At 43.2% G+C, this 15164-nt stretch overlaps 1 protein-coding gene across 2 annotated transcripts in view; it reads right to left on the reverse strand.

The window, feature by feature from the left end:
• The window catches only part of ANKFN1 (ankyrin repeat and fibronectin type III domain containing 1), a 222628-nt gene that overhangs the window by 141979 nt on the left and 65485 nt on the right, over positions 1 to 15164 (reverse strand). For both annotated transcript variants that reach the window (XM_083427353.1, XM_083427352.1), the window contains exon 2: positions 484 to 587. The gene's annotated coding sequence lies outside the window, so the exon portion shown is untranslated. The remainder of the gene's footprint in view (positions 1 to 483; positions 588 to 15164) is intronic.

The raw sequence follows: 15164 nt of genomic DNA on the forward strand, positions 1-15164 counted from the left end.
TGATACTCATACATGTCATTAATCATAAAGCATGTGCCTGGGGCATCAGTCAGCCCCACACAGCATTGCATGTCAACAGCAACGTGCTTCTTCGTGTAGATTTATTATACAAGGGTGCATTTGCAGGAGGTGTAAGCTTAAACCCTAACCTTTGACACCCCTCTGTCTTCCACGCAATGAACGTCGGAGGCAGTTTTCTAACTCAAGATTGAGGAGGGGAATTCCTAAATGTCATGCCTGTCCCAATTGACATAGGTTTGTAGCGGTCCTATATATACATACGCCTACAGTTCCACGGTGCAACTCAAGTGGGCACACGGGACAGCGAGCTTCTTAGTGAGGTACCCGGAAAGCTGCATGCACAACAGGTAGGAAAACATCGCGGCAACATTTCTACAAGGTCCATCTATCTGCCAGCTGTTTTCTCCCCTCCCCCTCCCCATAAGCTATAAGATGTGCATGTTAGAATTAAATTTCACTCACCAGTTGAGGAGGAGGAGGAGGCTGAAGAGAAGCAAGTTCGTGCCAATTGTCCACTAATTCCATTCAATACATTGGTTTCTTTTGAGTGTTGCTGTGTGCTGAAGCTTCCAGGCAGAGAGAGAGGGAGAGAGAGAAAGAAAGAGAGTGAACCTCTTCCCTATACTGAGCGAATGATTAATATATAAATATATATATATACATTCACCATCAGCAGGGGCTGAAGTTGAACATCAGTACTGTAAAAAGCTTTATGCAAAACGTAAAGCACGCAAAAGAACAGAGAGGAGGGCTAGCAGCAAAATGAGGCAATATCCAAGTAAACAGAATTGAATTCTTTAACACTTTCTGCCCTCTTGGCACTGTAGCTAATATACCCGCTTTTCAGAGTCTTGTTTTGTGTTGTCAAGGAAGCCTCTGGCTATATGATGCGATCTGCTGTTATCCTGTTGTGTCTCTCAGAACTGATCAGACCAGAGAGGAAGGAGAGAGAGAGAGAGAGAGAGAGAGAGAGAGAGAGAGAGAGAGAGAAATTGCCCAGAGTAAACAAAAACCAGAATGGTAAGCAACTGTCACTCTGGCTGATCAAACAGGTAATAATAGAGCAGCCATTTAAACAACGACCACAATTAGTTTTATGTGGAATCCCTAAGAGGGTAAGAACTCTGAGCCCATCACTTGGTCCAGCAGTTTATGGTCACATCTGATGAAGTGGTCTCTCGTTTGCCCCACTTCCAGGTCCACTGCCTGCAATTGCAGCAACAAAGCAACAGCTACATCCATAGCTCTGGGACACCTGCAAGATAATGGGAAAGAATCCTAGCCAGCACTGAACAGGTTAGCACCCCAAAGGTTATGAAATCTGCCCACACGCAAACCAAAACATTGCAGCTCCAATTAAGCTGTAGCAAATCCTAGCACACATCTTTTGCAGTGCCTTGAACTATGTGATAAAAAAGGCATTCGTAAAATGTGCAATTTGAAAGAGGCTTGTGGTGTTGTTGTGGTGTGTTGTTGTTGCTTTTTTAATGAACTCTCCTAGGGTTTCAAAAGTACCGTACGCTAAAAATACAGCTATGTGTTTTATCTAAGATAAAAATGTCTGAACGCCATAATATACAGTCCTGGTTCGTTTCAGCCAACCGTAAGAGTCCTGTTAAGCACCTAGCAACAGAATAAAATTAAGAGAGCCTTTAGGACATTCATTGCAGATCCTGCCATTTTCAATCGTCTGCAACATTGTTTTATAATGCTCCTGTGTATTTTCTGGGAGTTCGGTTATGCAAGGCAACCAATGGGCTCATCCGCTATGTGGAATCATTTAGAGAAGTGCTGAGATCCTACGAATTGCTGAGCAACCCCTTTCTCTTTAGTTTTCAGCATCTTCTGGAACGCCTATGGGCAAACACTTAATATTACTTAATGGGGGCTAAGCATTCCTTAATCCACATCATTAACCACCATGTCAAATGCCCAATTCAAGGTGTTTAAAGAGGGAGAAAGAGGAGCTTTCAAGGAACACTGATGACTATATTGGAGATCTGCAGTGTGAGCATGGAATCCAGGTGGTGGCAGCTTACGCCAGACTAATTCATGCAACATTTAAGTAGGCAGCCTTGCATATAGGCAGAGCTGGTGAGGATAATGCAGTCTGTCATTATACAGGCTGGTTTGACAGGACAAGTAGGCACTTCAGAATCTCTGGACTGTGGCTGTATGAAATCTGGATGCTTTGGGTAACAGGAAACGCTACCCATGACGGCTGCAATTCTAACCCTGAATACCATTCTTTGGAACTTGGCATTCCTTGGAACCTCTCCTTCTAAATGTAACATACTAGGAAAGGCAAGAGTTGAAATACAAGATGGGTGACACCTGGCTTGAGAGCAGTACATGTGAAAAGGATCTAGGAGTCTTGGTTCACCACAAACTTGACATGAGCCAACAGTGTGACGCGGCAGCTAAAAAAGCCAATGCAATTCTGGGCTGCATCAATAGGAGTATAGCATCTAAATCAAGGGAAGTCATAGTGCCACTGTATTCTGCTCTGGTCAGACCTCACCTGGAGTACCTTGTCCTGTTCTGGCCACCACAGTTCAAGAAGGACACTGACAAACTGGAACGTGTCCAGAGGAGGGCAACCAAAATGGTCAAAGGCCTGGAAACGATGCCTTATGAGGAACGGCTAAGGGAGCTGGGCATGTTTAGCCTGGAGAAGAGGAGGTTAAGGGGTGATATGATAGCCATGTTCAAATATATAAAAGGATGTCACATAGAGGAGGGAGAAAGGTTGTTTTCTGCTGCTCCAGAGAAGCGGACATGGAGCAATGGATCCAAACTACAAGAAAGAAGATTCCACCTCAACATTAGGAAGAACTTCCTGACAGTAAGAGCTGTTCGACAGTGGAATTTGCTGCCAAGGAGTGTGGTGGAGTCTCCTTCTTTGGAGGTCTTTAAGCAGAGGCTTGACAACCATATGTCAGGAGTGCTCTGATGGTGTTTCCTGCTTGGCAGGGGGTTGGACTCGATGGCCCTTGTGGTCTATTCCAACTCTATGATTCTATGATTCTACCCTGGAATAAGTCCCCTGAAATTCAGTAGGACCAGCTTCTGAGAAGGCAATGATTACTGCAATGTGTTATTCGTAGGGCTGCCTCTGAAGATGGTTCAGAAACTTCAGCTGGTGCAGAATTCAGTGGCCAGGTTGCTCACCGGGGCAAGACAGTTTGAGCATATTACACCAATCCTGGTCTGACTGCACTGGCTAACAGTGAGTTTCTGGGCCCAAGTGCTGGTTTTGACCTATAAAGCCTTAAAGGGCTCAGGACTGCAATACCTCAAGGACTGCCTCTTTCCATATGAACCTACCCAGACCCTGAGATCATCTTCTGAGGCCCTTCTTCGTGTGCCTCCTCCTCAAGAGTTTCGGAGGGTAGGAACACGAGAACGGGGCCTTCTCTGCAGTGGCTCCCTGTTTGTGGAAGGTCTCCCTAAGGAAGTTCCCCTGGCACCTTCATAATACACCTTTAGGCGCCAGGCAAAAACATTCCTTTTTAACCAGGCGTTTAATTGATCTGATTTACATCCTATGCCCTTTTAGAATGTGGTTTTTGGGGGGAGGGTATTGGGTTGCTGTTTTTACTTTTATTAGGTATTGTATGGTTTTATATCTTAATTTTATTATGTGAACTGTCCTGAGACCCCTGGGTATAGGGCTCTATATAAATTCAATCAATCAATCAATCAATCAATCAATCAATCAAGGCATGGTCAGCCTTGTACCATAAATCTCTTCCACCTCTCTTGCCTGCCTTCTCTATCAATCATCCAACTCTGCCCAACTCCCATAACCTGAAAGTTTCTACACAACCCACCACCCAAGCTCTAGATTTATTTATCCCCCAAGAGTTAAATTATTCAGGAATAACTTATTCATGGACATTTATCTGCTGCCTCTTATCAGTGTCCAGACATCCTGCTTCACACGTTGCCCTGGTGATATAGTTGTCCCCAAGGTACCTGAGAAGCTGTTTATGTTAGAGGTTCCCTGGGAGAGGAGACATGAGTGAGAGGCAATTGCCTTTTATAGTAGTACCTCGGGTTACATACGCTTCAGGTTACACACTCCACTAACCCATAAATAGTGCTTCAGGTTAAGAACTTTGCTTCAGGATAAGAACAGAAATCGTGCTCCGGCAGCGTGGCAGCAGTGGGAGGCCCCATTAGCTAAAGTGGTGCTTCAGGTTAAGAACAGTTTTAGGTTAAGAACGGACCTCCGGAACGAATTAAGTACTTAACCCGAGGTACCACTGTATAACTCTATCTAGGGTCATGCACATGAGATATGGCTGAACAACCAGCTTCTTCCGAGTTTCAGAAGGAAGCAAACAAACAACCCCCGAGTCTCTTCCCAAAAGTGATCTCCTTGTGTGAGTTGTGTAACTGAGCATAGTATCAATGGCTCTGTTTCTGTGAAAATAAAATCGGTCGCATTTAATGGAAGCAGATGTGTGATCTTGCATGAATGAGTTGGAGGCACCCACTTACAGTGGTGCCTCACAAGACGAAATTAATTCGTTCCGTGAGTCTCTTCGTCTAGCCGTTTTTTCGTCTTGCGAAGCAACACTATTAGCGGATTAGCGGATTAGGGCTATTAGCGGTTTAGCGGCTATTAAAGGCTTAGCGGCTTAGCGGATTAGCTGCTAAAAGGCTATTAGGAGTTTAGCGGCTTAGAAAAAGGGGGTGGGGAGCGGAAAAAAATCTCAAGACTCGCAAGACATTTTCGTCTTGCAAAGCAAGCCCATAGGGAAATTCGTCCTGCGAAGCACATCGAAAAACGGAAAACCCTTTCATCTAGCGGGTTTTCCGTCTTGCGAGGCATTCGTCTTGCGGGGCACCACTGTATTCTGGTAACTTAAGCAGATCACTTGTATAAGTAGGGTTTTCCCTCTTCAGATGCCCACGAGCTAATAATTGAAACCAAGTCTGAGTTGCCGTTTCAGCAGATTTGGATCCAAGACCTGAACTGGCCTGGTTCTGGGTTGTTATGTTGGGGTAGCGGTGATGTCAATAATCTTATCTAAAGCCCGTGTAGGATTTTAGTAGCAATTGAAAACCTGAAAATAGCTATGAAGGCAACATATGAACATCACAGCTTAGAGTGATAGTTTCTAGCATCATAAATATAGACGTAGTTCCCCATCCCTATCTGTCAATGGGTACAACAATAGTTTTTCTAAATTCTCACAAGAGACTTTTAATTCATATGATCCTTATTTATAAATATAATTATATTTCAGCACCCATGTGGTGAAGCCATACTGACCCGCATTATGCATATATGAATGTTTAATGTCCTAGTATTTTTAGGGGTGTTTGCACATGGAAACAGCCTCTACGCATTCCCTCCTGGTGCTCCTTGGGTACATGTGGCAAAGAGCATTTGTGAAGCATTAATCCACTCTTGCTTTAATTTCTATGATCATGACACTGCTATTCAACATCCACGGATGGTTTGAGTGCACAATAGCATGTACGAAACACCTCTCGTTTGGCTGTTGCAGGAGAAGAAAACACCATCAATTCTCTGTACTATTTAATGACTTAATCATACAAGCAGGAGAAGTGAGGAAGTTGATGAGAGGGCCCAGCTCTGCTCAGTTTCCAAATGTCCCCTGGTTCTACAGTTGCTGGTTATTGTTGTTATTTAGTCGTTTAGTCGTGTCCGACTCTTCGTGACCGCATGGACCAGAGGACGCCAGGCACTTCTGTCTTCCACTGCCTCCCGCAGTTTAGTCAAACTCATGCTGGTAGCTTCGAGAACACTATCCAACCATCTCGTCCTCTGTCTTCCCCTTCTCCTTGTGCCCTCCATCTTTCCCAGCATCAGGGTTTTTTCCAGGGAGTCTTCTCTTCTCATGAAGTGGCCAAAGTATTGGAGCCTCAGCTTCATGATCTGTCCTTCCAGTGAGCACTCAGGGCTGATTTCCTTCAGAATGGAGAGGTTTGATCTTCTTGCAGTCCATGGGACTCTCAAGAGTCTCCTCCAGGACCATAATTCAAAAGCATAAATTCTTTGGTGATCAGCCTTCTTTATGGTCCAGCTCTCACTTCCATACATCACTACTGGGAAAACCATAGCTTTAACTATACAGACCTTTGTTGGCAAGGTGATGACTCTGCTTTTTAAGATGCTGTCTAGGTTTGTCATTGCTTTTCTCCCAAGAAGCAGGCGTCTTTTAATTTCGTAGCTGCTGTCACCATCTGCAGTGATCATGGAGCCCAAGAAAGTAAAATCTCTCACTGCCTCCATTTCTTCCCCTTCTATTTGCCAGGAGATGATGGGACCAGTGGCCATGTTCTTCATTTTTTTTATGTTTAGCTTCAAACCACATTTTGCGCTCTCCTCTTTCACCCTCATGAAAAGGTTCTTGTTGCTGGTTATAAAACCCAACAAAACATAAAGTGAATGTGCTTGGCAAATGTTGACATTCAGATATGAATGCTGTCAGGTCCAGAAATAAATGTCTACTTTTTTATTGATGACAATCACACTTAGGTGTCCATGTCAACATTTTGTGACTTTTTGAACATTCATGAAATTTGATATGAGACTGTTAGCATTCAGCAAGTTGTTGCCTTTTGCAAATGAACAGCCCTTTTCTAATATCTTATATACATTTTGATTCTTCTTGTAAATGTGGCACTTCAGGAATGGTTAGCCTATAAGTAGGAAAGACTCTCTTTCCTGGATAGAAAAGAGTTAAGAGCCTCTGACATAAGATCACCTGGTTGATGGACTAGATGGAACAGACAGAAAGGACTGACAGAACTCGGGACCAGGAAGAAGAGACGGTGGATGAAGTTTGGCAGAAATTTTAAAAAATTTATCTAGAGAAGTATTGTAAAATTAATGACTGTTAGGGAAATCTTGGAATGAAACTATTAGGCTTTAGTAGAAATGTTATAAGGAGTTATGTATAAATAATTTTTTTAAGTTCTAGGGTTTTTTCTTTCTATGGTAAGATAAGGCCAAAATAAATTAAGACAACTAAAGGACAGAATATAGTGAAAGATGGAAAGGATTTGCTGAGATAATTAATAATTAGAATACAAAAGAGGGAGGTGTGAGGAGGTCTAGGAAATAAGTTAAGGAAGATAAGGATATGGAAATATTGGATTTGTTTTTAAATTTATTCTTCTCTTCTTGTTTTTGATTTTGGTGTATTGTATGTTTGGTATATTTTTTTATTCTTTTTTTACTGATTTGTATTGGTAATTCTGTTTTTTCGCTTTTCTTGTTTTTCTTTCTTCTTTTTTTCTTGTAACTTTAAATTTCCAATAAATATTACTTTTAAAAAAGAAGAAGAAAAACTCTCTTTCCTGGATATCAGTATTGAAAAGGATGAGAGTCATTCTTACTGTGCTTGGCCATAGGATCCTTCGGGGAAACCTGCCTGGCCATTTAGGAAAGATCATGCAAGAGTCTGATATGGAATTGAACGTGAACTTACCTATATGAACAAATACAGAATTGGCTTTAAAATGGAAATTTTCTGAACTCTCAATAGCCTATAACTGGATCTATCACTTCCTATGCATTCCAACTAGTCAAAACTTAGACATTCAGTGAGAATGTCCAACAGAAGGCAAGGAACCAACAACTTCTAGGAAACTGTGGGTGCTATTTATTCAGCTTTGAATGTTACCTTGTTTCAAGCACCTTGCCTTTGCACTTACAGTGGTACCTCAGGTTAAGAATTTAATTTGTTCTGGAGGTCCATTCTTAACCTGAAACTGTTTTTAACCTGAGGAACCACTTTAGCTAATGGGGCCTCCTGCTGCCACCGCACTGCCGGAGCACGATTTCTGTTCTCATCCTGAAGCAAAGTTCTTAACCCGAGGTACTATTTCTGGGTTAGCGGAGTCTGTAACCTGAAGTGTCTGTAACCTGAAGCATCTGTAACCCGAGGTACCACTGTACTTTCAAGATGGCCACAAGGAATTGAAAGTTGAAAGCAGCCACAGGCTCCCAAAATCTAAGCCCAACCTTCTTTCCCCACCTGAAGTTGTTCCTGTCCCAGGAGGAACCACCGGCTAGTTCATCATCAGCAATCTTATTTATTCCACAGCACAGAACAGAGCAGCAAAGCAATTGCCTTTCTTTAATGAAATTGGTCTGCCTACCTGTGGTTGAGGACAACCACAAATTGTTTTCTTCTTATTGCTGTAGCGTCTAAAATTATGCATTTTACCAAACAAATAAGACGGTGGCTAATATGCTGGGAGCTGGTTTCTGTTTCAATTTATGACAATCTCTGGGCTTTGAAATGTGAGCTGCGCCACTTGCGAGGCTGGTGGGCGAACTCTGCAAGCAAAAAGGAAATGTTTTCTGCTTACAGCTTGCTTGCTTATCTATTATAATTTTTATTACCCAGAGCACTTTGCATTTTACAAAAGTTGCACATGGGGCAAAGTCCTCTGCTGTTCTTGGAATCCCATCTAAGTTGCTATGAAATGAAGAAATGACAATGGTCAGGAAATGGGGCTAGCTTGACAACTTTGACCAAAACTCAAAAAAGACAACCCTGCTTTAAATTAGAACAAGTGGAGGTGGTGAATGTCCTGTGTGAGGGTCTAGAGGCGGTTGGAGGATGGATGGTGGTTAATGGATTGAGGTTGAATCCTGACAAGACAGTAGTACAGTGGTACCTCAGGTTACAGACGTTTCAGGTTACAGACTCTGCTAACCCAGAAATAGTACCCGGGTTAAGAGCTCTGCTTCAGGATGAGAACAGAAATCATGCAGCAGTGGCACAGCGGCAGTGGGAGGCCGCATTAGCTAAAGTGGTGCTTCAGGTTAAGAACAGTTTCAGGTTAAGAACAGACCCCCAGAATGAATTAAGTTCTTAACCCGAGGTACCACTGTACTGTTTTATGGGGACAGGGGACCTGCGGTTGTGGGGGGCTCCCTGGTCCTGAATGCAGTAAAAACAACAAGGTAAAGGACCCCTGGACAGTTAAGTCCAGTCAAAGGCGACTATGGGGTTGCGGCGCTCATTTTGCTTTCAGGCCGAGGGAGCCGGTGTTTGTCCACAGCTTTCTGAGTCATGACTAAACAGTTTCTGGTGCAACAGAACACTGTGACGGAAACCAGAGTGCACAGAAACGCTGTTTACCTTCCTGCCACAGCGGTACCTATTTATCTACTTGCACTGGTGTGCTTTCGAACTGCTAGGTTGGCAGGAGCAGGGACAGAGCAACGGGTGCTCAAACAGGGATTCAAAATGCCAACCTTCTGATCGGCAAGCTCAAGACACGGGATGTGGGTGGCGCTGAGCCTGAATGCGTAACTGCTATAACTGTGTTGCTATTATTTGTAGGCCTGATTCACAAATGTGGGCACATAATTTCCTTTCCACGGTTGATTACTAGACGTTTAACATTACCGGGCTGTTGAATGCAGGAACTGATTCTGTTGCAAGACGTGTCTAAGCAGCTATCACCAAGGCATCAACATTGCACACGTGAATATCCCTTATTCAATGTCACATGAGACGCGTGGGCAAAGTGTCGCAATTTAATTACTAACGTTCGAGCCACATAATAAATGATCCTGATGTTATCTTACTGAATGCTCATTTGAAACACACGCCACATGGTGCAGCTACAGGCACTCCCTGGAACAAGGGCTGCTAATGTGTAAGGCCTTTGCAACCGGGTTAATAGATATTTGCAATAGTAGTGAGCAACTTAGCTGGCTTAATTAAAGAAAGGACTTTTGTTTCACTGTTAGGAACTCATTTCCTCCTGGGTCAGGATTTGGTGCTTTTTCAGCTATCACTCAACCCTCCGCTGTACTTAATAGTCTCCGTTTGGGAAAACATATTAAATGTTACTGAAAGAAAATTACTTGAAGGGGAGACAGAAAAACCCCACCACCCAGTTTCCCGTATACACATTTATATACGTCTATGTACGCAATACATTGTTCATTTATCTGTATCTATCTATTAATCTAGTTTTATGTCTCTCTCTTTCCCAACCCACTCTCCAAATAGTGGAAAATTCAGGGAAGCCCTAAAAAGACTAGTTTCTCCTCCTTTTCAGAAGGAAGCATGGTACTTTCATAACCGGCTTATTTATAAATGCTGAGGTTGAGGAAGGCTTAATGGGTGCAGCAGTTCTGGGATGCTTGGAGAATTTGCACAGCATAAAATCCTTGGTGAATATGATGAATCCACCACCATAAGGAATGATTAATGGATTGGACTGAGCTTTTCTGCAAGTTTATACACTGATTCAGACTGAAGACGTGGTTTCTCAAACTCTGCAGTAGAAAAAGGCATACACAGTATAAAAGCATAAGAACACTAGACTTAATAACGCACATACTTCCTGGTCTTCTGATCCAGAGCTGGTGTGGACATTACATTTGCCATGGGGTTTAGCATTCTTGCGGTGGCTTTCCCATTTCCTAAGCATTTTGCCTGCTAAAATTTATCGCATACTCCAGGGAACATCATGCTTTCTGCCAGCAAATGATATTGACAATGGAGGGGACAGGGACTTGTTACATTATGACCTCCGACTCACAGCGAGTTATAATATATTGGGGGGTGGGAAATTTGCTCACAGAGTGACTGTGAATAGAGAAGAAATTTGATTCAATTCCTACTTTCTGAAATAATATAAAAACTTGAAACAAAGCCATTTTGGGGAAACGTTTTGCTTCTCTGAATTTTGCAATGCAGCTTTCTAGCCAAGCAACACGTACAAAACCTCAAACACTAAAGTATGCATAAAATTGCATATATTAGTGAAAATGGCATACAAAAATGTATCATGTTAAGGGAAACCGTGTGACAAAAATGTTGTCGTTAGGAGAAATTTGCACTCAAATGCTAATGAATTTTCAAGAGGGCTTAAAAAAACTGATACTGTATGGAAATGTGCAGAACTCAACTTACATTGGAAAAACAAGAAACTGAAATTGACAGATCCATTCACCCCCAGATTCAACCCAGAAGAGCAGAGAGAGATTAGAGATTAGGTAATTTTGCAATCAGGTATCAACAGTGCCATCTGAACACGCCTCCTATCACAGATGCTATGTAACTTCAGAAAACGGAAGAAGGGTAAAGAGTGCTAATACAACAATAAGTTGCTCACTAATTGAAGTGAGTCTTCATCAGTTCATGCACATGCTATCAGCTAATGAGCTGGCTAATTAATGTAGCTATCACAGATTGACAATATAGGCAATATTTCTAAAGTATTTAAGTAAGCCAGCAGAGCCCATCAGCTAAATAAGACTAGGGTTTTATGGCTTGCTTGGGGAAATCAGCTTAAAACCACATTGTTCTAATCACGCTATGTGCACTCACATGAAACAGCTTGGATTTTATAGGGACGGGGTGGGGGACTTTTTCAGAAGAGGTGGAGAAATTTAGCACATCCCAAGCTACTTAGCAGTCAGCTCCCACGGAAGGTGGTCCATTAAGGGCACATGGAGAACTGCACCAACAGCTTCAGTCTGCTCTCAGCCGCCCCCCTACCTGCCTGCCTGCCAACTTACAAACAGTTCAGGAGATGGCACTGCCTGTCAGCTGCCTCCTTCTCCTCTTCACTCTCAAGGTTGCCCTTGTAGAACACAGCAGGAAAGAGGATGAAGGCAAAACTAGAATTAGCTGGCTGTGCCCATCATTTCCTCTGGTTTGCTTTCCCTGCCCTCCACCCCACCAGCCACAGCGGGCACTAGGCACTGGTTAACTTCAAAAGCCACTCAGGGCGGCTTCCAACAAAATACTAAAGTACAGTAATCCATCAAACATTTAAAGCTTCCCTAAACAGGGCTGCCTTCAGATGTCTTCTAAATATCAGGTAGTTATCTCTTTGACATCTGGTGGGAGGGCGTTCCACAGGGTGGGCGCCATACCGAGAAGGCCCTCTGCCTGGTTCCCTGTAATTTGGCTTCTCACAGTGAGGGAACCGCCAGAAGGCCCTCGGCACTGGACCTCAGTGTCTGGATAGAACGATGGGGGTGGAGACGCTCCTTCAGTTGCCAACCTCTCCATCCCTCAATCCATACGTTCATCTGATGTTGAGGACCCCTCAGATAAAAAGCTTGCCACGTTACTCTTGCCCCAGATGCAACCCCATGTGATTCAGAACTGTGCATAATTTCACCACGGCAGACAGTAGGAGAAATTGGTAAAAGGCAAACTGCAGCAGAATAGAAACAGTGCTGCGTGTGAGTGTGGCGTTTGCCCTCCTAGGTTTGTGACATCATACTGGGTCATAAGGAAAGGGTTAACTAAGTCTAAATTGATTAACCAATAGGAATCCAAGGGGAGGAGTTAGAGTTAGAGTTGTTAAGAAGTCAGTCTGGAGTCAGAGAAGGATAAGTCTGTGGGTTGGGCTAGTTTGATGTGAGAGAGTAAGAGAATCTGTTAAGAGGAGTCAGTTAAACAGTTGGGATAATCAGTTAGAAAGTATTAGGAAGGTATAGGCCGGTAAAGAAACAAAGGTTAAGAAACTGACAAGAAAAATTATCTGAAACCATAAACTTGTTAATGCTTATAAAATAAACTTGTTTATTTGGTTTAATGTTAACAACTGTCTGGACTCCGTGTGTACCCGAGAGTAACGGGTTGGTGGCAGCGGGGAAGCGGTCACAGTGGTGGCACAGGGATCAATAGACCGTTAAACATCCGGGGACCCCGTGTGATCGCGACAGTGAGAAATCCAGGACAGAATGGAGAACAAAGCTTTCTTACCTCCCTAGTTGCAGTTTGAAATGGTGTGTGAATGTACCTTATGAGTTTAATCGAAATTCCTTTAGAATAAGCTGACTGCTCTGCAGCATTTGGAGGAGAAATGAATTAGTTCAGGGCAACTGTCTACGGTAATATTATCTCAGATCAAAATGCACAACGCAGGAGAAAAGTATTGTCTGGTCTACAGGTGAGAGGACCACACAACTTGCCACTTATGGTTACTTCCACCTCCATGATCCTACCAGCTTTCCCAGCATGGTTCCATGGGTGCTTCATTGAGTAGCCATTTCTCAAGCATGACTTCCAATTTAAAATATACACCCAACAGTGCAGAAAGCAGGAGGATATGATATGACATGGGGACATCGGAAGAAATGGTCTCTTTCCCCACAGATTACGACTATCCTTACAACCCACTGTCACAGTTAGCCTACAGCTTCTCATTATGTCTGAAAGATGCCTGGGCAAGTTTAAAGCCAACAGCCATTTGTAACGTTTCCAGCTCTCGAAGCACGATTCTTTCAGAAGGCACCGGGGAAAGTCAAGGAGAATAAACCAGAGCGAGCTAGAAGCCGTGGAGAACACTGACAATGTCAAAGTGGAGCCTAAAAATAGAATGTTCTTCTACTCCAGACGCAAGAAAATACATACCAAGGGAATTTTAAGCGTGGCAAGAGCAAGGATGCGCTCAGGTAAAGGGGAAACAGAGCACATGTTCTTGCCTAACTAATCACGCTGTAATAGTGATTAGATAATAGCCATTTTCACAGGCGTTTGGGGTGTATGTACAATTAATCTGGGGAGAGGCAGAAAGAGAATGGGATTGTGCTTTCAGCCCCCAACCTCAACCATTGTTCCTTTGTGAACAGATTCTCTATGTGTACAAATTGTACACGCACAGGTTCCCTCACTTTCTCTCCCCACAAGTAGGGCGGAGAATTTTATGAAGCCACAGAGCTAGCATCACCTGCTTTACCCTGAATGCAAGTTTGAGCCACACAATCCAGTGTGGTGTAGTGGTTGAGAGTGGTAGACTCGTAATCTGGGGAAGCGGGTTCGTGTCTCCGCTCCTCCACATGCAGCTGCTGGGTGACCTTGGGCCAGTCACACTTCTTTGAAGTCTCTCAGCCTCACTCACCTCACAGAGTGTTTGTTGTGGGGGAGGAAGGGAAAGGAGAATGTTAGCCGCTTTGAGACTCCTTCGGGTAGTGATAAAGTGGGATATCAAATCCAAACTCCTCTTCTCTTCCTCTTCTTCTTTAGACCAAAGGAGGAAAACCCGCAACTCCCCAGATGTTGTTGACTCCAACTCCCATAAGCCCCAGCCACCGAGACCAACGGTAAGGGATGGTGGGAATTGTATTCCAACAACTGGAGGGACACATGTTCCCACCCCTGCTTTTAGCCCAATAAGATTTATTACCAGGGTAATGTACAAAAAATAAATAAATGATAAAAAATAAAAAAAATAAAAACAGCTTAAAAGCCATTAAGGCTGCAAGCCTGTATGCTTGTATGTGGAGCTTAATGGGCTTACTCCTGAGTTGGCATGAATAGGCTAGCACTGTATACAACAAAAGCCACTAATATCAGCCAATTGGCAACAATATACAATTCACAGAATTCTGTATTAATTTATGTGCATGTTGTGCCTAACCAACTCCTGGGGTCCAGGTCCCTTCGCCCCTCCCCCTAAAATATTTGAGGGAGCCAGGGAGGCAATGCTGATAGACATTGGCATTCAAATGCTGTGTGAGTGCTGCATAACAACAACAACAACAACAACAACAACAACAACAACAATTTTATTATTTATACCCCAACCATCTGCCTGGGTTTCCATAGCCCCATTTGATTGATAGGGCAGGGCAGGGCTACCTGGGTTCCCCCAATATTTTGTTCAAGTTGGTACCCCTGGTTTTGTTTATTGTTTGCACGGCTGGGAATCTCTGGTGCTTGTTGTGGTGGAGGAAATGTGGCGATACATTGCTCTGAATTTGACATGGATGAGACAGGATTTAATTTGCTCACATGCTGAGAAACAAATATGTTTGCTTTTGCCCATCCATGAGAAGAAAGGGGCTATAGTTGGCTGAATTATTTCTCAAAATAATTGCTCATTTTTAATTATTATGCAGCACCTTCTAGCATAGAGCACAATTCCAGCGTTAAAATCATAAGGGCATGCTCCGAGGGGCATAAAGTGAAAATTAAACTAGTTGGTAGTAAGATAAAAAAAGTCACTGAAGCATGAAAGCAATTACAATTGGTTTTTTAGTTGCTATTAACACTACATAAAATGATATTAACTTATTTTCACCTCTAATTATGGAAAGAAGGCCCAACACATACTGACACCTGACAGTACTCCCATATCTATCTTAGTAAGGTCTGCCATTATTCCAA

Source organism: Podarcis tiliguerta (genome assembly GCF_965153285.1).
Source record: "Podarcis tiliguerta genome assembly, chromosome: 2".
NCBI lineage: Eukaryota > Metazoa > Chordata > Lepidosauria > Squamata > Lacertidae > Podarcis > Podarcis tiliguerta.